This window comes from Pituophis catenifer, unplaced genomic scaffold, assembly GCF_029215685.1.
Source record: "Pituophis catenifer annectens isolate HBS135680 unplaced genomic scaffold, rPitCat1.0.hap2 SCAF_2, whole genome shotgun sequence".
In the NCBI taxonomy this organism is placed as follows: Eukaryota; Metazoa; Chordata; class Lepidosauria; order Squamata; family Colubridae; genus Pituophis; species Pituophis catenifer.
Window position 1 is genome coordinate 241,734,063 of NW_027256882.1, and position 24,970 is coordinate 241,759,032.

General features: G+C 35.9%; 1 long non-coding RNA gene across 1 annotated transcript; it reads left to right on the top strand.

Moving 5' to 3' along the window:
- The first annotated feature begins 181 nt into the window (after positions 1-181).
- On the top strand, positions 182-24,689 carry LOC139311292 (uncharacterized). The gene is made up of 3 exons (XR_011599929.1): positions 182-501; positions 20,786-20,912; positions 24,439-24,689. It is a non-coding gene; the product is annotated as an uncharacterized lncRNA (long non-coding RNA).
- Positions 24,690-24,970: the final 281 nt, after the last annotated feature.

A 24,970-nucleotide genomic window follows, 5' to 3' on the forward strand; every position in this document is an offset into this window, starting at 1 on the left:
GGGAGGAGCCTCGGGAACGTATGGGGACGGAGGGAGGCTGGTGAGAAAACGCGCCACGGGAGAACTAAGTCTCTGGTTTGAGGTTTGGAGTGCCCGCCTTCCTCTTTGGTTTGAAAGACAACTTTTCTGTCCAATCAACAAGAAGAGGCGTGCTGAGCGAAAAGGGGGAAGGTTTCCGACTTTTGCAAGCGATGTTTTTTTACCTGGCCGGAAGAAAAACGGACCTGTGGGACGGTGGTTTCCTTTCTCTTTTTTTACCCGAGTAATGATTGGCTTGGAGGCATGGTTGGCACAGGTCTGTCCTGTGTTTACCCGAAAGGGGTAACCTGATAAAGGATTACAGTTTTATAAGGCATTCCTGGTTGCGTTGACTGCAAAAATCACTTCCTCTGATTAAATGGAGTTTACTCCGAAGTGAGCGGACGGAGGATTGTATCTGATGGGGCACAATGGCTTTTTCTGTAGCCTCTTAGTCTTCCCAGTGGAAAGGGGATTTGCCAGGTAAGCTCTCTTCTAGAAGGATTGTTGCTTTCCCCAGCGATAAGTGCTAAACTGCTTTAGTCATTAGTAATTCTGGACATATTACGGCTTGTTTGTTTTTTGTATCTTGAACAAGGACAATTTAAACCTAGGATATTCCATTAATCAAGGCCAGAGTTTGATGTATTTGTTAATCAAAACAGGATTAAAATGTTTCTATAATAGCAAGATAGGAAATTAAATAAGTGCAACCATATACTTGATGGGTCCATACTGGATGGATATAGGATTAGGATTGCAGCTAAAATGCACCATGTGACTGTGGATACATAACTGGGGTGGATGGATTCTTCAGTCATAGGATTGCAAAAAGGAGAGGAGAAAGCAGCTCAGACAGTATCTTTTCTTGCTTATTTATCAGACCTGAAGTACATTCTCTACTACCAAAAGACTGTAAATGAAACAGGTTATTTGAACCTTCAAGAAACATTCGACAACTGTAAAAGCTGAGCTGAAAATGCTTAAAAGAGAATCACTGAGCAATTATTCTGTGCTGTGTTCTTACTACTGTTGTGAAAATAAGTTTTAAAAGCCAAACTCATTCTTTTGTGCTGCTGCCAGAACTTGCTTTCCAACTAGTGGTCAAATAAAAGCCATGATTTCTTCAACTGTTTCTATTTTTATTGTAATTGATAAAAATATGGGAATCTTGGATACTTGGATTCACATACTGCCAGGAGGACTCTTTAAATTTTTTTGTCAGAACGTTGTGAAAATTCAGCCAATTGTGATTTATTTTTAAAAAGTGGGACTTCGCCTGCTATAGGTTTTATGGTTGCTCTTTTATAAATCAGACTTTAATTATGTTTGTTCCTATGTCATGTGCCATAATAGTGTATTATATTTTATAGTTACCCTGTTTCCCCCAAAATAAGACATCCCCTCATAATAAGCCCAGTCGGGCTTTTGAGCACATGGCAATAAGGCCAAGTGCTTATTTCAGGATTCAAAAAAATGTAAGACAGGGTCTTATTTGGGGGAAAACATGATAGTTGTAAGTGTTCCAGAGTCATTGAGTGAGTTGAGAGGCTATATAAACTTGTTTAATAATAGTAGTTTTAAAGCAAACATGAGATAAAATATATGCATTTAAACAGAAAATTGTCTTCTGATAGCTAATTACTGAACATCATGGAACAAGACAGCACCTTCACCCATTTCCATCCATCCCAGCTAAGAGTCTACATCTTGAAAAACCGGTTGGGTGACTTTGGGCTAGCCCAGGAGTGGAGTGTCAAACTCACGATGACATGTCATCACATGACATATCACAACTTTTTCCCCCTTTGCTAAAATGGCTATTGCATGACACGTTTGGCCCGCGGGCCACATGTATGACACCCCTGGGCTAGACTCAACCCAACTCCATAGGATTGTTATGGGAAAAATGCTTTGAGTTGTATATGAATAAGGATAAAAGAAAACCCGGTTAATTGCCTCAATTAATTTTTGAGAACATATTTCAATTATTTCAAATCACTGTTGTGGTTTGACTCCCTAAATTCCACAAGAAGTGTGGTCTTTAGAATTCGGTTTATGATAATAGGTGAGATATATTTTTATATAGGTAATAGGTAGGAATACACACACACACCTAATTTCTGGCTTTATTTTAGGAAGTTCCTTTTTTTACTAAATTGTGCCTCAAATTGCCCATTATGACATACAGAGTATTGGACTACATGGTTGTTTTTTTAATCCTGATCATCAAGACTATTCTTAACAATGTTATTGCTAACACTATGAAGTTTAGACAGAATAGCCTATTGATATTTAGAAACAGTTCTGTGATTATTGGAAAAAATCAGAGCAATTATTCAGCAGGTGAAATTGACCTGATCTAAATTGGATATAATCAGTATCAGTTTTCTTTTTTTCATATCAAAGTCGTGTCTGCTGAAGACAATAATTTTGTAAAAAACATTATAAATACCGTAATAGTTATATTTTATTGCAACGCCATTGATTGCAACATATGCATTCACTTGCAACTGGCCTTATGAATTCTCTACATAAAGCTCCTATCCTTTGATGTAAGGAATTGGTTGATGTAGGGAATGGTTCCCATTCTATTTTGGACCTTCCCATTGATTGTTGGATTTGGCCATTGTCTGAAAAGAACCATGTAGCTGCCGTGTCCCTTGATTCAGCTTAACATTTGATGTTTTTCTTATTTAACTGCTTGATAAAGAAAAGAATAGTGAACTCTGGAATACTGTATGTATGGACTGGATTCCTGTCATAACCACTGATACTGCATTTCAAATGATGCCTTAAATTGTGAAACTGCTGTTGTTCAGTGCCATGATTGGTGCATTCAACCAGAATTATTTTAGATCTCCTGATTGTAGCACTGAGTGTTAGTATGTTATGTACTACTTCTTTGTTTTCTGTTTTGCAGATTAAAGCACATAGGCGTTAGAAAATTATATTAGCATTACCCTGGAACAACAATTGCTGGTGTAATATGAAACAGGCCTCTAAGCATCTAAACATGGGTAATTAAGCATATTGTATAGATGAAAAAGATAGCCAAGCTCATTCCTTTTAAATCCCTTTGCTTAATGTAAATCTAAGATTCAAAATGTACCTTTTATGTTTATTTTTAAAATAAGCCGTGTTTTGTTCTAGTTTTTTAAAAAAGTTCATTTTGTTTAGTTTTTGTCCCCAAGTAGCAAAGATAATCAAGAGTAGAAAAAAATAGGAATTTTTTTTAAAAAAATCTTCCATAGAAATTCTATTTATTTTATGGCATTTTTGAGAGCTTTATTGCTATAAAAATATGTTATTTTTATTAAAAAATAAAAATTTTCCATGGAAATTCTATTTACTTTATGGCATTTTTGAGAGCTTTTATCACTATAAAATATGTTGTTTTTATTCAAAATAAATTCAAAATATATTGCACCTGCATTTTTGTTGAATTATTGTTTTGTAATGTGTGTTTTAAACAGTCAATATTTAGCATGCAGTTCTGTTCGTTCCTGATTCTGCTGTTTTATCACGTTTTTAGCTTTGAGCTTTTTAGCTTTGAATATCCAAAGTTGTTATTGAATTATGTCACTCAGACAAACACAACTTAAATCATTAAGGAGGTCCTCCTTCTAAATAGTAAAATGGCAGATTCAGCCAGATACTAACTAGATTTTAACACAGCATTTTAATTCATATTCAGCTTGTGCCCCAGAGGTTGATTCAGTTTATATATAATTGGAGTTAAATATTCTGTAGTGATAACCTATCTTGAATGTAACAGGACATCTTTTTTTGTAAAATTCAAGGCGTGTGCAAGTATTAAAACATAGTTTAATTAATGAAATTCATTTGGCTTCCTAGAGAGGAGAAATGCCTCTTATGTCTTCCTTTTTGCTTTATTCAGTGGCTGCCACTGATATTGTATGTAATCAACTAGTAGGAGCCAAATGGGTGACTGAATTGAAAGAGAGAGTGGTCCTGAACAGTTTATATGGCAAAACAAAGATGAAGAGGAAAAACGTAAAGATAAGCAAACAGAGGTCAGTGCCAAAGTGGTCAGAAGCATCAAAGGCCAGGACCAATTCAAGAAAGAAGAAAGATAGGTTTTACATTTGCTGAAAGTAATTAAAACTATTCTGTTGGCTTTGTTGCTAGCTAAATGTTACTTCAAAATCCCATCATGAATCTTCATGGTGTCTCTCATATCAAAATATACTTTTTAAAAACTTCATTTCCATGTCAATTTCAGTTTATTATTTCACATGCTCATAAGCTCTGGAACCAACCTATTTGTTGAAGATGATTAGGAAATGGCCACCATCCAGTATGCTGTTAAGCACATTAACTCCCATTGTGTTCTTTTTATTTCAAAGGAACGTAAGCATCCTTAATTGTACATTGGATTGTTGCCTCTTCCTGGGCCCTGTTCAAAAAATGTAATAAACATTTTACTCACAATCTGCACAGACTATTAAATGAAGAGCAACTAGAGATCTTGGTTTGCATAGTCTTCAGTCAACTCCATTTCTTTAGATAAATAATGCATGCTAAATCCTGAGATCAAAATTAAATTATGATGCTATGAACAGAGCTTGAATCATCAATTTGAATCAGTGCAAGTGTTACAGTGAAATACACTATTTGCATCATGGCAATCTGTAGGAGTGGTACAGTAGCCTAGAGATAGAACTCCCGCCTCATAATCAGGGTTCGATCCTGGGTAGAGGCAGATATTCCTCTCTCTGAGCACACTGAGAATATATCTGCTGAACAAAACTCTGCATTGGTGACAGGAAGGACAACCAGCCATTAAAACACTCTGCTGGCTCCCTTCAGTTGCCCAGACTCTACCCTGCAAGGGATTATGTGGTCGTTAAATGAATATTATGATGATGATCATGATAATCTGTATAAAGGTGGCTAGTATTTCCTTCTCTGTGCAATATTTTGGCTATCATTAAAATAAGTACTTGGGATCTTTAACTATCTCCAAACAAATGACTTTGCCACATTTCAATTTAATACCAGTTGACTTCATGGTAGAGGCAACAGGAATGAATGTTGACAAGCAATTCCCAAAGAGATGATATTTTCTTTGCATCAGTAGCAGACATCTGGTTTTTCATTGTTGTTTGGTAACCTTCATAGTAAAATGTCTCTTAAACCAGCGGGCCCCAACCTTGCATCTTGGAGGACTAGCGGGGAGGGAACCAGGCCGCCTGAGCAGTGGCCAACATGCATATAAGCGGCGGGCCAGGTCTGTTTCTTTTTGTTGTCTTGTTATCTTGTTGTATTTTACTCCTTTGATTTTATCTGTTATAGTGTATGTGTGTGTGTGTGTATGTATATATAAATATACATTTTTAAATATTTTTTTAACTTGTAAACCACTCAGAATTGTTGGGAGTCAGGCAGTATATAAATTTAATAAATATTTTAAATATTCCAGGATCTTTATGAAAAAGTAAAATTAGACACGGTATAAATTTTATAATTGTCCTTCCCTACAAAACTCTCTTCTTTGTATGATTATAGTGAAAAACTCTTCTATTTGGTTTAATCTTCTGAAATTCAGAGAACTCAACTATACAGCGTATATTGCAAAGTCAGACTATACAGGGCTATATGAGCCATGATGGTGCAGTGGTTAGAAGGCAGTACTGTAGACTACTGCCGGCTACAGTCATCAGTTCAATTCTCACCAGCTCAAGCTTGACTCAGCCTTCCATCCTTCCAACGTACAGTTGCAAGAAAAAGTATGTGAGCCACTAGCCTAATGACTTCTCCAAGAGCTAATTGGAGCCAGGAGTGAGCCAACCTTGACTCCAATCAGTGTAATGATATTGGATGTGTTGCTGACAGCTGTCCTACCCTTTAAAAACACACACCTGTTTTACTGGTTTCAAGAAGCACTGTCTGATGTGAACCATGCCTCGCAGAAAAGAGCTCTCAGAAGACCTACAATCAAGAATTGTTGACTTGCATGAAGCTGGAAAGGGTTACAAAAGTATCTCCAAAAGCCTTGATGTTCATGTGTCCACGGTAAGACAGACTGTCTACAAATGGAGAAAGTTTAGCACTGTTGCTACTCTCCCTAGGCGTGGTCGTCCTGTAAAAATGACTGCAAGCGCACAGTGCAGAATGCTTCATGAGGTAAAGAAGAATCCTAGAGTGTCAGATAAAGACCTACAGAAATCTCTGGCACATGCTAACATTTTTGTTGACACATCTACAATAAGTAAAACATTAAACAAGAATGGAGTACATGGGAGGACACCACGGAGGAAGCCATTGCTGTCCAAAAAAAATATTGCAGCACGTTTGAAGTTTGCAAAAGAGCACCTGGATGTTCCACAGCACTACTGGCAAAATATACTGTGGACAGATGAAACCAAAATTGAGTTGTTTGGGAAGAACACACAACACTATGTGTGGAGAAAAAAAGGCACAGCACACCAACATCAAAACCTCATCCCCACTGTAAAACATGGCGGAGGGAGCATCATGGTTTGGGGCTGCTTTGCTGCCTCAGGGCCTGGACGGATTGTTGTCATTGATGGGAAAATGAATTCCAGAGTTTATCAAGACATTTTGCAGGAAAATGTACGACCATCTGTCCGCCAACTGAAGCTCGGCAGTGGATGGGTAATGCAACAGGACAATGATCCAAAGCATACAAGTAATTCAAACAAAAAAATGGCTTCAACAGCACAGAACACGCCTTCTGGAGTGGCCCAGTCAGAGTCCTGACCTCAACCCGATTGAAATGCTGTGGCATGACCTTAAGAGAGCGATTCACACCAGACATCCCAAGAATATTGCTACACTGAAACAGTTTTGTGAAGAGGAGTGGTCCAAAATTACTCCAGATCGTTGTGCAGGTCTGATCTGCAACTACAGGAAACGTTTGGTTGAGGTTATTGCTGCCAAAGGAGGGTCAACCAGTTATTAAGTCCAAAGGTTCACATACTTTTTCCTCCCTGCACTGTGAATGTTTACATGTTATGTTCCATTAAACCATGGCAACATCTAATGTTTGTGTAGTATTATTTTAAGCAGACTGTGTTTTACTATTGTTGTGACAATAGTAGTTCAGAACACATTTTATGACCAATTCATGCAAAACTCCACGTAATCCCAAGGGTTCACATACTTTTTCTTGCAACTGTAGGTAAAATGAGAAAAAAATATTTTTCTTCCTGCACAAAAGCCCTTGAAAGACATCTGATTTAAACATGTTAAATACAGATCTTCAGTTAAGAACAAAACAGCTTGGAATGCAGCAAAAAGATTATAAGAACCTCACAGGGCCTTTAAGTCAATAACACCCATACCCACCCCCATGCAGACTACACATTCCATAACATAACTTCTCTTTTGACCTATTGTACTGAATAAACTTTGCAGAGACTTGGGGTAAGGCATCTGCAGAAAACCTGACAGGCATCTCAGTATTAATACTGCAAAGTCTGGAGAAGCTTATCACAAAGCATGTAGAAAGATAAATAGATTGCTTTAAGGTACAGAAAAGTCAAAATAGCTGATAAGACCAAGTTCTTCAGCAAGATCATCCAAGATACCAAATTAATCTCAGTCCCATATCTCACTTGAAAGTGGCTTGAAGTAAGTCTACATAATCAGTAATATCCAGGTGTATCCTAGAAAGTTTTTTTTAAAAAGCTCATTTAATAAAAAGTTTATTGATTTTTTTAAGCAAGAAAGAACAACTTCCTCCCATAAAATAGTGTTTCTTACTTCAGTGGGATAACTCCTCTTTGGGATAGTCATATGGAGCAAGAAAGGCAGAGGAAAACAGCTGATAGTCTTTACCGATTCATATGCCTATCAATATCCTCAAGATTTCCAAGTCAAAGGGAATCCTAAACAATATCCAAATGACTTCTCCTGATACTGGAGCAAAAATAATTGTGGATCATTGTCCTCAAAAAATTAAACATCTCTTCCCCCCTTTCTATTTATATGCAACACATGGACGCTATCTTAAGAATAACAATCCTGTGAAATAAGTTGTGCTTAGAGCCATGATGGCGAACCTATAGCACGCGTTCCCAAAGTGGCACACGGAGCCATGTCGCCTGGCACGCGTGGTGTCTCCCATTCCTTTTCTGGGTTTCTGGCCGCATGCGCATGCGATGATCATCTGGCTTCGTGAATGCGGCAGTGCCAGAAACCAGAAGAGCTGGTCTTCCGTTTTCTGGCATGAGCATGCGCGCCGGCCAGCTCATCAGTGCATACGCATGCACGGCAGTAACCTGAAGACTTGCGCGCTGGAAACCGGAAGTACCTTATCCGTCATTCACATGCCCCCTGGGCAGCTCCTCTTCCTCATCATGACTCAGCACTCGGTGTCAAAAAGGTTGCCATCACTGCCTTAGAGACTGAGTCAACAGAATGATTTGCATGGCTGAACATGGTTTTTGAGGCTGAGACTCCTTGTTTCTAATCTTACTCTTCAATGATTACATTAGACTGACTTACAGAAGAACATCAGCAATCTAATCTGAGAATCCAATATTGAGAAAACAACATTGGTTTTGAATTTTCTTCATTGCTGTAGGCTATATATCTTTTTTTTTTTTACTGTTCCAATTTTGTTTTCTAAATAAATCTATGGTGCCCTGAATCCACTGAAAATTGCCAAATAATGGATATCTGCAGTTCTTCCCAGCCCAACACTTATATTATTCAGCTGGAATTTACATCAGACAAAATTGATCAGATTAAATCGTAGAACTGCAAGCACAAATGGATTGGGATTTTTTTTTTAATTTCTTGAGGATATGTTTCCATGCACTATAACTGAGAGTATTAAGGCCCAATAACTTGTTTTAAGGCAATAGGTGCATAATTATAGCATAAATGTTGCTATAGCAATATCGTGTAAGCACTATCTTGGTTTTTATTAGTGTGTTGATATTCGTGCTTCATTTTTTTTTTGTTACATATAAAACAGCATAGTTAGGATAAATTGCCCATCTGATAAGAGTCTACTTTATTTTTGCAAACAATCCAAAGTTCATAAGTGACTATGTGCTTCATAAATCACTATACAAATCATCTTCAGAACACTTCTTATTGTATTTCCTTCCTAGAATGAAATACTTCCAATTACATATAATTTGGCATCTGTCATTTCTGCTACTGCTGATTTTTAAAACACTCCATAGAGTAAAATTCCTGATTGCAATATTTTAAATCAGGTAGAAGAATTTACAAATGCAGTTCAAACAATATATTCCCTATTTCTACCTAGAAAAATATTTCTGTTATAAAATAATATAATTTTGAAACGGCAACCAGATTTGACTAAAACGGTCCCTAAATCTAATTCTTCTGAGCTTTTTGCTATTCTGTTTGCTGTATTTTAAACTTGCAGTTTCTAGCAGCTAACAATAAGAACATAATTGATTTCTTATGCTACACCGATTTATAAAGCTGATCAGTAAACCAATAGCAGAATTATGAATAATAAGTGAGAGATTTTCACAATTTCCTAAAACTTTTATCAGAACAAATAACCAAATGAGCATGCTCTCCAAAAATGGGTATACAACTTTCTCAACACAATGAAAGAAGAATGCAGTTTAGAATAGAATAGAATAACAGACTTGGAAGGGACCTTGAAGGTCTTCTAGTCCAATCCCCTGCCCAGGCAGGAAACCCTACACCACTTCAGGCATATGGTTATCCAACATCTTCTTAAAAATTTCCAGTGTTGGAGCATTCACAACTTCTGCAGACAAGTTGTTCCACTTATTAATTGTTCTGTGAGGAAATTTCTCCTTAGTTCTAAGTTACTTCTCTCCTTGATTAGTTTCTACCCATTGCTTCTTGTTCTACCCTCAGGTGCTTTGGAGAATAGTTTGTGGCCTCTTCTTTGTGGCAACCCCTGAGATATTGGAACACTGCTATCATGTCTCCCCTAGTTCTTCTTTTCATTAAACTAGACATAACCAGTTATGGTTCCAGAACCAGAACCATTCTTCATATGTTTTAGCCTCCAGTCCCCTAATCATCTTTGTTGCTCTTCTCTGCACCCTTTCTAGAGTCTCAACATCTTTTTTACATCGTGGCAACCAAAACTGAATGCAGTATTCGAAGTGTGGCCGTACCAAGGGATTTTACATTTCACCACTGCTTTTATCATTTCATCTCTGTTAGTGAGAATTAAGTCCAATATGGCTGATCCCCTTGTTCCCTTCTCTACTTTTTGAGAAACAAAGTTGTCTGCTAGGTTTGTTAGGAACCTATTAGATCTGCACTTGGTGCAGAGTTTGTCTCCCAGTTGATGTCAGGGTAGTTAAAATCCCCCATTACTATTGTGATATGCTTCCTACATACTTTAGTTAGCTGACTAGCAAAAAGTTAATCTACTTCTTATGAAATGCAACTTTATAAGAATGTAATACTATATTTTATGTTTAATTCTTTGATGACTTGCCAAAATAGATTTTAAAAGAATTGATGCCACAAAGTATTTTAAGTAGAAGATCCAGTCTCAAAGCATTTTTCCAGAATGTTTGAGCCTGTCATGTTTGAAATACAGTAGTAATACATTTTCTTATACTATACTTCAGTGTCGGAAGCACCAAAGAGCTTCTGTGGTGAAAGGATTAACTGGTGATATCTCCGTGGCCCAGGGTACACCCATATGGGGGCTCCTTTCATGTTCCCATTAATGAGCCCACCGAAGTGATATCTATTTATCTACTCACATTTGCATGCTTTTGAATTGCTAGGTGGGCAGGAGCTGAAGCAAATGACGGGCGCTCACTCTATCACAAAGCAGCACTCAGGCTTCGAACATGCAGATTGCTGGCTTGCACATTGTCAACCCAGTATCCTAACCATGTGAGCCACTGCACTCCTATGAAATTTCCATAATATTACATGAGGTAGATCTGTATAATTCTGATGTTATAAATTGTTAATATTTATCTGGTAATCTTAATTTTAAAAAATCTGTAACTTGGCTTATGAAATCATATTGAAATGGATAGGTAAAATCTTCAATATAGTATATTCTATTGAAGATTTTTCATTACTGTATTAAAAACTAATACAAGCTATATTCAGAAAAATAAGGGAAAGTAAAAAGTGCAAAGTAGGATAAAGAAAAAACAAAAAAAGGAAGAAGATAAAGAAAATACAGTGACGTCCAATCTTGACAACAAATATAAACAAGAAAATAAATATCTTGTCTTCCCATAATCTATCACTTATCCAACCTCTTCAAGATTGAAAAATCTTCAGAATTGGGAAGCTTTGTATTCACTGAGTGAGCCTTTCTTTTATCAGTTTAAGAAGAAAAATATTTGTTGCTAGTTTTATAACATTTTATTTTAAGTAAAAATTTCAAAAGAGAACGATAATGTGGTTTTAGCTTTTAAATCCTAGGAATTTAGATGAAATTGATTTTAAAAAAAGATGTAGAAGTCAACTAAAAATATCTTTTCCTGTGGGAAGAGTGACTGTGCTTATAAATTGCTGATAAAAAGGCTTTGAAGACTTCTTCTAATGTCTTCTAATGAAGACATTAGAAAACACCAGATGGCCTCCTTAAAGAAAATTTACAACTGATGGGCTCAAGAATTATGTGAGTTAGTTAACTCTATTGTAACCAAAAAATGTTGAAAAGAATCTAGTTCCTTTGAATAACATTGAATGTTTCTCTTTATTTCTCTTGAAGCTCCAAAATCATTTAATTGCTTCATCAAGTATTCTATACTAGTTTTGGGGTCTCATAGAAATATAACTAACTCATCAGCAGAAGCCTTCAATTAATAAACTTCCATTTTTAATTTTTATGCTTGTTATTTTCTCATGTCTAATACCTCTAGTCAAAATTTCCAATATTAATATTAACAACAAAGAAGATATGGGACATCCTAGTCTCATGCTCTTTTGAATTACACATGGTTTATTTAAGTCTCCATTAATAATAATCACTTGTTATGAAGTTTAAATTACTGTAACTGCTTGAATAAATTTCTTCGTGAAGTTCATATCTTCCAAATTGGGTCTTTAAACATAAAGACCCAATTTAAATTGTTAGAGGCTTTCTCCACATCCGGAAATATTGAAGCTGTTTTTCTCATTGTTGTATTGTAAATATTCGATAACATTCAAAACAGTTCTCACATTACAGTGTTTCTTAGTTGTCCTTTTAGCAAAAAACCAGATTAGTCTTCATGAATACAAGACTAAAACCACCTTCAATCTTTCTGCCAATATTTCAGTAAAAAGTTTGTATTCATTATTTAATAATGAAATTGGTCAATAGTTTTTTATTTTCAAGGCATCTTGACCCTCTGATAATAGTGCTATATCGGCTCCTTTCCAAGTTTGAGACATCTTTGCTCCCTGTAGTACACCATCCGTTATATCTTTTAATGGCTGTAGGAGTTGGTCCTCAAAATATTTATAGAATTGATTTGTGGGATTATCTGAACCCTGAGCTTTTCAATTTTTGTTTGTTTAATAGTATCTGATACAGGTAATCCTTGACTTACAACAATTTGTTTAGTTATCGTTCAAGGCTAACAACTGCACTGAAAAAAATGACTTACAACAATTGCAGTATGGCCATGGTCACTTGATCAAAATTCAGACTCTTGGCACCTGGTATTTGTGACAGTTGCAGTGCCCCAGGATCATGTGCTCCCCTTTTACGACCTCGTGACAAGCAAAGTCAATGGAGAAGCCAGATTCACTTAACAGCCATGTTACTAACTTAACAACAGCAGTGATTCACTTAACAAATGTGTCAAGAAAGGTCATAAAATGGGGCAAAACTCACAACAAATGTCTTAGCAACAGAAATTTTGGGCTCAGTTGCGGTCGTAAGTTGAAGACTAGCTGTATTTCAAAGATGGTTTACTGGTTCATTCATAAGTTGTCTCTAAGGTTGTAAGGGAGTAGGTAAGTGTTGTCTTTATAGATAATCTATTTTTTGTGTGTCTACTTCCTGTTCTAAAATTGGGATAAAAATTATGAAGATTTTTTAATGAGGTCATTTTTATTACCATGTCACTTTCTTGGATTTTCTCTATCACTTTCTTTTCTATTTCTTTTCTCAATTTGTGAGCCAGCCATCTTCCTGATTAATTGCAAATTCAAAATGCTTCTGTTTCACATAATTCAGTTTAGTTTCTCTTTCTCAGACTGTTAAGATAGATAATTGTTGGTAGAACAATTTAATTTGATGTAAGATTTTAGAATCCATTGGTATCTTTTCTTTATTTCTAATTTCATCCACTATTTTTTGCATATTTTCTGAGATTTCTTGTTCTCTAAATGGTTATATTGTATAATCTCTTGTGACCACTTTATTAGCATCCCAGTCATTAGATTTGTTACTTTGTCCAAACCATTACCAAAATATTCATTTAATTTTTTATAATTGATTCCTATTGTAAAATAGATTCACTTAATCTCAATCTGCAATTGAAAATATTTTTTCTATCAAAGAACCAGATTATGGTATGGAAAAAATTAGGCAAAATATCAACACAAATTTTATTTCATATCAAAAAATTTATATCAATTCTTGAGAATAATTTATATCATTCTGAAAAGAAAGTATATTCTCTGACAAATCCATTTTAGGCCTCCATTTCATTAAAAACAATTGCAAGGATTGTTTCAGGAAATCAGGCAAAAAATAATTTGATGTTTCTGAATGATGTGAAATCAAAAAGATATCCAAGAGTATATTCACATGTTTAATCAATATCCCTGTCAAGGAACTGCAAACTCAGATAAACAATCTAACAATAAACAGCCTAATCACAAGACTACCAAGACCACTCCCACCAACACTGACTAGTATATAAAATGAGAGCAAATCCCACTGCCTTCTAGCAGTGATGACATTACCTAGTTTGGTAATGCAAGGTTTCCTTAGAGACGTCTGAGTTTGGATGTCTGCAAGGAAACATCCAAGCTCACAAAGCATCAAAGAACCCCACATATCCGAGGTTTTACATCATACACTAATCTTTCATGGTAGTCTTTGGCTTTCTTTAACATATATTTCAGGTGCAAACATTTGCAATAAATATGGAATTAAAAGCAATAATACTCATCAACAAGATGCATACAAATGTCCCCTATTTAATGTTGGAGATGCTCAATCTTAGAATAAGTATTGACAAGCTTTTTGTTTCCTTTATGACCATGTCTAAAAAACAGATACCCTTCTCTCAGAAAATATGAAAGAGGGTGCATTAGAAGGATTCCCCCAGGTCCTTACTAGATGCTTTTGAAAATTTATCACTGATCAAATGTTTAGTCCAAACAATGTAATAGCTTACTCAAACTTAGGATGGGTAGGATCATGCCATATAGCAGAAACTAAACCAGATTCACATGACCTGTAGGCTCAAGAATAAATATTCATATAAACAGGGTCTGTATTTATTTAAAAGAAAAGCTACACTCTTTTGTCTATTGTAAAAGAAACATGATTTTCTCTGACCAGTGTTTCCATACCATCCAAATAATTTGTGCATGTTATAATTAGAGAAGTGATTACTTCATGTTTGTTGTCCTTAATAATTTTCTTAGCTGAATTTTTCACAGCATTGCAGGCATTTCCATATATTCATTATTGGAACTTCTAGCATTGGAATCAAACATTACCAGGAATTTTAAGCTACAGTGTACTTCATCAGAGACTTAACAAATAGCCTTCGTTTAATTCAAAAAATACTGCTTTACCTCCTTATCACTGGAATACCTATGGATCATGGTTTCTTTGCTATGACACCCAAAGAAACATAACTGCAGATAAGCCAAATAAGCTTTTTAACAAAAATGCCATGAAAAATGTACCATCCACAGATGCCACCCTTGAAATTTTTAAATGTTTTAATTTGTACAACTGGATTATCCATGACTAATCAATGGATTTTCCATTTTTCAGGATATTTAGTTGAAACTTCATAATCAGTTTATGTTAGTTTTGGTTGCTGACATCACCTCCCCAGTACAGCATTTAACTATTATGAGCTCAATAAAATTATTTACCTTCATTGTTTTGATTATAAAGAATCATTTAGTATGCAAGATGACAATTTTTCCTATATAATGAATTTAATTAAGTTGTCTTTACTTTCAGCTAAAGTGTTATCTGCCTAGCTGAAACTATTAGTAATTTAACCCCCAATTTTAATTGCAGTTGTCATCTTTTTGCAATTCTGCTATTTTAATAATTTTAATAATTATTTTACAGGAATGAGGACAGTATGCATACTTGTTTTGCTATCTTACCCATTCTAAAAAATTATGTGGGTTTTTTTTCAAATTCAATTTTTCCAGTAGATTTTTGTACTATGTGAAGTTCATTAAAGGAATAATTAGTCATTCTGGCACAACCATTTCACTTTAATATAGTCTACATTTTGCATGAGCTACACACTTAAAAGACCTCTTTCATAGTTTCCTCCATGGTTGAGAAACTCAAATCTATCTTGGCAACAAGATCAAAGTAGTCAATTATTTGTTTCCACGATCCTGTTCTGTCAGCTTATGCCATGACTAAATGGATTGAATGGTTCAAGGCTTTCAACAAATGACAAAAGCAGAGTCATTCCATCACAACATAAGTTCTTCCTCATCTTAGTAAACCCAACATAGCACAACCAACGCAATCTATAAAAAGGATAACACTGCCATGCATCAAAAATGTCTCTGAAACCACCAACAGACTATTATAACCACATGGAATTAGTATAGCATACAAATCAACTAAAGCTTTCCAAAACATTCTAAGTAAACCAAAACACCCAGCTGAGGTAGCTGAATAAAAACCAGGGGTCATTTACAATTTACAGACTGCAAAGCCACTACGTAGGAGAAACAGGCAGAAGACTAGCAGAACATATCTATGAACACCAACTAGTAGTTAGAAGACAGCAGCAGTAGTTCACAGCATATGAGAGATCATAGTTTCAAATGGAAAACACTGACCATTCTAGATCAAGGCAAGTCCAAAACTGCTAAAGAGTTCCTGGTAACCTGGCAATCTGACAATTGGCCATCAATAAACACATTGACATAAACAACATCTACATTCTGCACAAAAGAGTCAATAAGTCAAAAAAGGAACCAAAAAAAAAAAATACCTTCCACCAGCAATCAACACCCAGATGAGCATAGATTAACAAGATTAATATCAGACCAACAATCAAGAAGTAAACAATACCCCAATCAAGGAACTGCCAAACAAGCTAACAGTAGACAGCCCTCCAAGACCATTTGCATCAACAGTGACAGGACAAGCCACTAGAATATAAATAGAGAATAAACCCACTCCTTACTAGCAATGATAATGTTACCTAGTTTGGGTAATGAAACATCTGCAAGAAAACAATCAAGCTCAGAGCACCAAGGTCCCACTCAGTGTTTATCATATGATTTTTAAATGACTTTGCTTCTCTCAAAGGCTGTGTTCACATAACAGGCTTGCCCATTGTTAATTGAATCAGGACTTATCTGATTCTTTAAGTTCATATAATACATTGAATGTATTATATGTTCATATATATAACACAAGGGATGGGTTTATATAAGATTAAATATTCTGTAGTTTGTGGTTCACTGTATTGGACAGATTAAACATCTTTAAGAGCATTTTAGAACTTCCTGCTATGATAACTAGTTTTAGCTCTTATAATAACAAAGATAGAAAACAAATGAACTGTATCTCTTTTGAATAGCTGTCCTTTTAAAACCAGTTTTCTCCAGGTCTCAAACCTTCTGCTGATCCATAATGATAGGTGTGTAATCACAGAATTAGGTCAGCTGCTGAGCTAATCCCATGAGTGACTGGAAAAAGCCTCCTGTAGGGACTATTTCCATATGGTGGCATAGCTCACATCATACTTAAGACATACAGTACTGTAATTTGTAATATGTAGCTTCAGATGAATAAACTTAAGTAAAACTAAAAATGCTTCATGTGACATGTGCACTATTAATCAAAATGCAATATAAAATCAATCCTTATGTCCCAGGACATGAGCTCTAACACAATGACTTTTTTCCAAGCAATTTATATTCCCTTGTTTTGTGGAAGTCCTAGGCTTAAACTGTGTGACAAACAAATGCACAGTAACATAATCATAGATTTAACCTATAATATTTCTCAAGCAAATCCTCTTGCTAATTCTGGTTAAGAATAAACATCTGTTGTCAGATACCACTTCACATACAACTCGGAAGCTTTTGAGAGGGAATGCTGTTGGGCAAAGAGCCAGGAAAAAGCAACACCGGTTCTGCAAGATGGGAAAGTCAGAGCAATACACTTCCATCTACTGACAGAATGTGCCTCCTAGGAATTCTTGGCAAGTAAATTAAAATCCCTGACTTATTCATAGCAGCAACTGAAGAAGCTCTTATTTCTTATCATAAACAACCAAAGCCAGTTGCTGGGCTTTCTTTAGTGTATTTCAGATATGAGGACAATAACTCAGGTAAAAATAATCACTTATAACAATCCGCGTAACAGTTAAATATATGCTTATGCGGAGCATGGCTCACATGGTTAGGATGCTGGGTTGAAAATCAGCAAGCCTGCATTTGAGACCCAAGTGTTGCTATGTGGTGGGTGAGCTGCTGTCATTCGCTCCAGCTCCTGCTGACCTAGCAGTTCAAAAGTGAATAAGCACAAGTAGATAGATAGGTACCACTTCACTGAGCACATTAATGGGGACATGAAAGGAGCCCCTGACTTGGCATCCCCTGGGCAACAGTAGTATCACCAGCTAATCGTTTCACTCTGGAAGTACCTTGGTGCTTCTGACATGAAAGCAGCAGTAATATATGCTGTTTGGTGGAAGAATGATTTCTGTACTTTTTAAATTAGAAGAGAACCCAACTTTATTTAATTTTATGTATTATGCTCTCTTTCATTTTTGCCCAGCCATGTTGCCAAGAAAAAGATCCTTTTGAGTGTATTCTGATATGTGAAAATGAGTTCTCTAAAAGGCTGCATTCTTTATCTTCAGATTCTCTTCCTTTTATTACACCAATATAGTCTAGGTTCACGTGCCACGTTATGGCTCAAAGTTATTTGCTTTATGATTTAACATGTTCTTTGAATTAAACCTTTGTGCCTTAGTCAACAAAACATGATTTAAAGAAATATGTGATAAATAAACTTAATGTGTTCCCGTAGTTCTTGAAGCCCAATTCAAGTATTTTTCAATGTGTAACTCAACATTGTGAAAGGGAATAGGGCTCTGCCAAGTGGCCTCATGTTTGATATATCACACACACCAAAGTTCAAATCCTGGAATAAAAGTGAAATAAATATCCTATTATGAAGATTTTCATCCCTTCTGAATTCCTGCAGCTCATTCGCATGGATTTTTCACTATTCAGTTTTAGCAGAACATGACTAACTTTTCATTCTCTTACCTCTTTTGACTTTTGAACCATATTTTGTGTTTAGATCAGTAATGTCCAACTTTTTGAATTTATCTTTAATGTCAGACTGCAGTATGAAATGTGCTCAATTCTTTTTTAACTATATGAGTTCGTTCTCATTTGTTCTATCTTTTTGTTTCACTACATTGTCCTATTTCTTTTACAAACTTTCTCACAATAAGTGAATTCTGCTCTGTGACTCAGCTCATACTGAATATGACCCAGGAATGAATCATACTTTTTCCACCCAGCAGTTTTACACAAATGTGTTAGACAAAGCAAAATTCTCCAGTTAAGAAATAACTTGGTCCATTTTAAAGAGTTTTCCCAGCTGTTTCTAATGTTTTCTATTTTATCTTGTACAAGTCCAGGTTTTCATCTTTTTTCTGACATTTTTTTAAAATTCTATTTCATATTCTGTTTGTGAAATTTTGTAATGAGTATGCCAAATGTATAATTTAGATTAGTCTGCAATATGGCTGTAGAACAACTTATGATTCTGTATCTAACTTTCTGCTTTGATTAGATAATTGTATACCATCTGGGATAAATTGGTTTTATGGTTGTGTAACTATCTCAGCTGGTACAGTATGATACAGCTTTATTATTCACTCCTTATTTCTGTGCACAGTGGAAAATTGGCAAAGAGAGATTGCCTGAAGAATGAAAAATACTCTAGCAAGCTATTAACTTCAGCAAGTATTAGATCAGGTCCAAAATGAGCACATACTGTAATGTTATTACTAAAATGCTAAAATGTAACCTTTTGGAATGCTGTATCAAAGTCTATTTCTTGGATGGTACTTCTAGAAGACCAATTGGACTAAAGATCAAAGACGCAGAGCAGTATAACCATGGCATTATCAGGACTATGATGACAGAAGTGCATCCCCACAGCTGACCAAAGTTTTTTTTCCTATTCAGTGGTAATTCTTCCGAAGCAATGCAGCTAAAAAAGAGCATTTAACGATGAACAAAGAAATATTGTATATGATCAGACCGAAGACTAAAGTGTTCTTACTCTTATGTTTTTCTTATAATCAAAGACTTTCCCATCCTTCCCATAGCAACTAATTTTTTTTTTAAAAAAGGGTGTTGCACATAAAGGTGCTTTTTTTCTTCAAAAGGCAACTGGGCTGTGTTTTCCTTGAGGAAGAACAAGAAAATGTTTCACTTCTTATCCAAGAAACTTGATCAGTTCTGATGGATCATTGAGACTGAATGGTGGGGGGATGGAAGGATAGGTTTTGATAGGATGGTGAGGGGGATGGAAGGATTGTATTTCTTTGCAGTCATCTGGTCATTAGCATTCTCTGAAGGCTGTTGAGGCCACTTGGAAGTTTATCTGTCCTCTCAAGTTCACCTGAATCGGGGTGCAGTTGGTTGTGGAATCTTCTTGGAATTCATGCAAGGGCTGCATTGTAAACTGGAGATAAGTGGTTCTGTCCCCTATGTTGAAGGAGGTGTGTTCAATCCTAAAATAGATGGTCCTCCCTATCCAAAATGTGGACTTTACTGTCTTCAAAAGAGTGACCTTCTTTCTTAGTATATTCTTGGGCTTAAAGTGTACGTGTATGTTGTGTTGGTTTTATCCTTGAGGTGGACCAGCTCCTGTCTTAATGTATTTTTGTGCATTATTTAAACCCAAGAATACACAAAGGCACAAGTTTGTCCACCCCAAGGATAAAACACCCAGATGCAAACTGAGCAATGTGATATATGCAATACAATGCAGTGAAAGATATGCAGATCTGTATGTTGGTGAAACAAAACAACCACTTCACAAGCACATGACACAACATAGGAGATTATACCCATCAGGACAGGTTTCAGCGGTCCGTCTGCATTTGAAAGACAAAGATCACTCTTGAAGGCAGCAAAGTCCAATTCTTAAAAGCAGCTGTGTTTAGTGGAGATCTTTTTCAGCATTGATGAGGCCCAGAACTGATAAATGAAACAAAATATTTGACAGCAGAAGTTTTGAAACCAGCAAGCAGAAAAGCTAAAAATATAATTCTTTTTACCATGGAGTTCTAGAAAGGAGAGCTTTTTTTTTTTCTTTTTAAATTTGTAGTGTGAAACTGAAGAGGCAGAATGATGTACTCATTACTGGCCAGCAGAAACACCAATTAGAAACAGTACTTGTCTGTTGGCAAGAATGGCAAATTGTTACCAACCATTGATTATGAGTGAAATAAACTCAATAAAGAAAACCGACCATTGATTATGAGTGAAATAAACTCAGTAAAGAAAACAAGCCCATTCTGATTATTTAAACAATCAGGGCAGCTTGCTGAAGTTACATTTTATTTCACAGGACTGACAACACTGGCCTGGAGTCACCTGGTGAGCTTCAGGGACTGAGGCTTGACTTGGGCCTGAATCTCCCTGGTTCCTAACCAATGCCATGGTGAATCAGCTGTTACCTCTTTTCAAACCAACAGGTAAAGGTTTTTAGTGATACTGCAATGTTATGGGTTGCGTGCGTAATCAGAACCTTATAACTACTTTACAGATGTCTCAGATAGCTAAAGTAGCCTGATGTAGAGCACTTTGCTACTTTTGCAAGGGAGACGTAAGAGAGGATATGAAATAAGGCCTCTGGGGGAATGCTAAACCGTGAAAAACCATAAGAAAGAGGCTCAGCAGCAGTACAATGAAGGTATTGGAGCCATAAGTGAAGCATACATTCTTCTCTTCTGCCATCTTCTACAGGAAATGGTTTATACATACATTCAAGATTTTTATGATAGATGTCACCAGGAAAATGGCTCAAGCAAATAAGTTAATAAAGAATTCCTAATGACTGTGATTATCATGGCAGGAAAGAAAAAGAGTATTCAGTAAATTAAAGTCTTTAATAACGTATCATTTGTAACTATATGGATTTATGGCATAATTAATTCCCCAAAGAAACACATGCTGTATGCTTCATTCGGGACAAATTTTAAATATTTCATTTAATGTTTATTATTACGTTTATTCTTTTAATGCAACTGATAATTTGTAATATGTGAAAATACTAAACCTCTGCTTTCCTTTTTCAGCCTCCTTGACAAGTTAAGGGGAAATGAGGCTTGGAGCACAAGATGTAAATTTTATATGCTGCTAACTGACCAATTTGATTTTTACATGATAAATGAATAGTTCCACTACTAAATGGCTAGCTTAGTGTTATTCATTTGTGCAGCACAAACACAAAAGAAGCAACAGGATTTTTATGTTGTCTTGTAGGCATAATGGGTTTTTAGCGGAAAAGAATCATATGGAAATTGATTCACTGTTCATTTTCCTAACGGCAGCTGCAAAAGAAACAACATTAATTATTTTAGTAATGTGAATGATTTGCAAAATATGCTACATATATTTTATGGCCCAATAATGGATCATGATAGCCAGTCAGTCCGAAAGCTATTTTCCCCTTTATATGAAAATAGTTAAAACTACAGCATTTATTTATAAATAAATAAATAACATTTCAATTCTGATAAAATTATGCTCCTGGGCTTTGTTATACAAGTGAAATATAAAATTAATCATGGTGTATAAGGAACTGGCCTTAACCTGATTCTTATTAAGATCTTTGGAAGCTGAAATACTCTAAAAGGTAAAGGTAAAGGTTTTCCTCGCACATATGTGCTAGTCGTTCCTGACTCTAGGGGGCGGTGCTCATCTCTGTTTCAAATCCAAAGAGCCAGTGCTGTCTCCATGATCATGTGGCCAGCATGACTAAATGCCAAAGGCACACTGTTACCTTTCCACCAAAGATGGTCCCTATTTTTCTACTTGCATTTTTTACGTGCTTTCGAACTGCTAGGTTGGCAGAAGCTGGGACAAGTAATGGGAGCTCACCCCATTTCACGGCACTAGGGATTCAAGCCGCTGAACTGTCGACCTTTCGATCGACAAGCTCAGCATCTTAGCCACTGAGCCACAGCATCCCTTTAATACTTTATATATATATATTGAGGCACCTAGTCTAGCCCAGCATGTGGGAGGGAGCATACTGCATCCCTTTCGCCTTTCAGCTCCAATCCAGGAGCCCTCAAGCAGTCGCATTCATGACAAATCGTTTTATACCAAATTTATATTTCACTGATAAAGAAATAAAGGGAGACTAGTATAGATCTATTTCAAGCTATATGGCTCTCAACAGCTAGCCATATATATTTTATATTTTTGAAATACTTTACAAGAGATCATACATGAGAAACATGATACATTAATAAAAGACTTTAGAAACATTTCGAACCCATTTGACTGATTTTACCTTACCAATTCAATTCAATTCAATTCAAATCTTCATTGTCAGTGCACAACATATGTACAATGAGATTGGTTGAGCTCCCTCAGTGCACCCCTCCACAACACAATACAACTCACAATATATACCTTAGCCAATATGATATGTAAATCATAGTTTTTATCATGTTTTTCCCTTTTTGGGCTTCTCTTTTTATTTTATTATATTTGTATTGCTATTACAGGCATATCACGAAGATATCGTGTGTTTAGTTTCAGATCTCTACAATAAAGCAAATTGCAATAAAGTGAACGACACATTTTTCTTTAGTTCCAAGTGCATATAAATGTTATTCTTACATTATAGACTATGAAACGTGCAATAGTATTGTGCTTAAAAATGTACATACATTAATTAAAAATACTTCATTGCTAAGAATGGTAATCATCATCTGAGCGTTCACCGAGTCATAATCTTTTTGCTGATAGAGGATCTTGTGAAACATTAAAGTGATATGTGTAAAGCACAACAAAGGAAATAGAATAAAATGAAGGATGCCAGTATATTTTCTTTTTTCATTGTTTTTCTACTACCATATTCAACTACTAAATAAAATATACATACACACAGAAAGTGACATATATATGTGTGTAAATAGATAAATGGATGATAGATAGAGAGATAGAGAGATAGAGATACATACATTCATATTTGCAGACATAGAGAAAGAGCTTACAGGTTTTTATAGCTAAACTGGGTACTCTGGTTTAATCAATAAACCATGATTAAAAATAAATTGCTTGTTTCTCTTATAGTTTCATATAACAAGTATCTTAACAACCCTGTAACCCCTTGCATTGGGACAGAATCAGGGTGACTGAGTGGAGCTGAGCATTTGCTGATCAGATGCCCTTCCTGACACCTATGCAGAGTTCACAGCAGACAATTACTAATCGCACCCAGAGAGAGAAATATCTGCCACTACCTAAGATCGAACTCACAGCCTCCTGATTGTGAGGAAAGAGCTCCACCTCTAGGCCACCGCGCTGCTCCACAACAAGCATCATTAATGCCAACCAAACAGTGCTGAACATCTCAAGAAGAGCAACAGTACAGTGTGTAGGATTCATCTTTAATATGGGAAGGAGAAGTGATGCTGCCCAAGTCCCATATAGTAAGTAGTTGTGACTTACCAGGTTTAAAGCAGCAGTAAATCAATCGGGCCTATCTCAACATCATAAATTTAGTCCACATTTCAGGCACACCTATCAGGTTCACCAGATAGAATAAATTTGAAGGAGGAGCAAGTGAAAATAAATGAGGGAAATGGTATCTAGGAATTCTAAGGCAGGAATCAGTAAGGTTTTCACAGAACACCATTGCTGATTCCAGGTTGTTTTCTAAATAATTGCTTCTTCTGCCTGATCACAGCTGGCTCAGGCCTGGCTCCCATCAGCAACTTACTGCAATGGAGCCTTGCTAGGTTTGCTTGAAGACTTAGGATTCCTATGCCACCTTTTGATGCCTTCTCTTCAGTGCTGGCAGTCTTGAGGACTGGGAAGAGGAGATAGTGGTTCCTGGCTTGGGTCAATTTCCACTGAGTCCAGAGCCAGAACAGTGAAGCTAATTGCTGATTCAACATTTGTATGACCTCAATTTTCACATTGAACACAGTGGCAGGTGTTCCTACTCCCCAAATAGCACATTCTGTGTCTATTGTTTTTCAGAAGCCCTACCAAGAAGCTTCCTAGGATAAAGCACCAATTAGAAATTCCTTTGGAGGGAGAACTCAAAGGCTGCTTTTCCTCACACAGAAAAATGCACGGAACAAGAAAAAGCTGAATTGTGGCGAGGAAAATGTCTACTATAAATAAACTAAGAGCCTTATTACTAAATCTGTATTTTAGTAATTGGACCCTAAAACAAAAAGATGGAAATACAGTTTTGTTTCCTTGTAAAACGAAATAAAGATGTTTTGTTTGTGGGCAACAAATTGGCCTCACCTTTTTTTTTTTTTTTTTGCTAAAAGCATTAACATCTATAATATCTAAATATTTAAACCAATGGGCAATTATCCCAATGTTACTTAAGTGTATGCAGCTGGCATTTTACAAAGTCTTGGATGACATGCCACAGAATGATAATGCAGGGCTTATATTTGAGTCCTGTTTCCACTAAGAAAAAAATAATTGAAACGTCAATAAAAATGCACAAATATATGGCTTTGAATATACTGTACATCTCAATTTACATGATGAA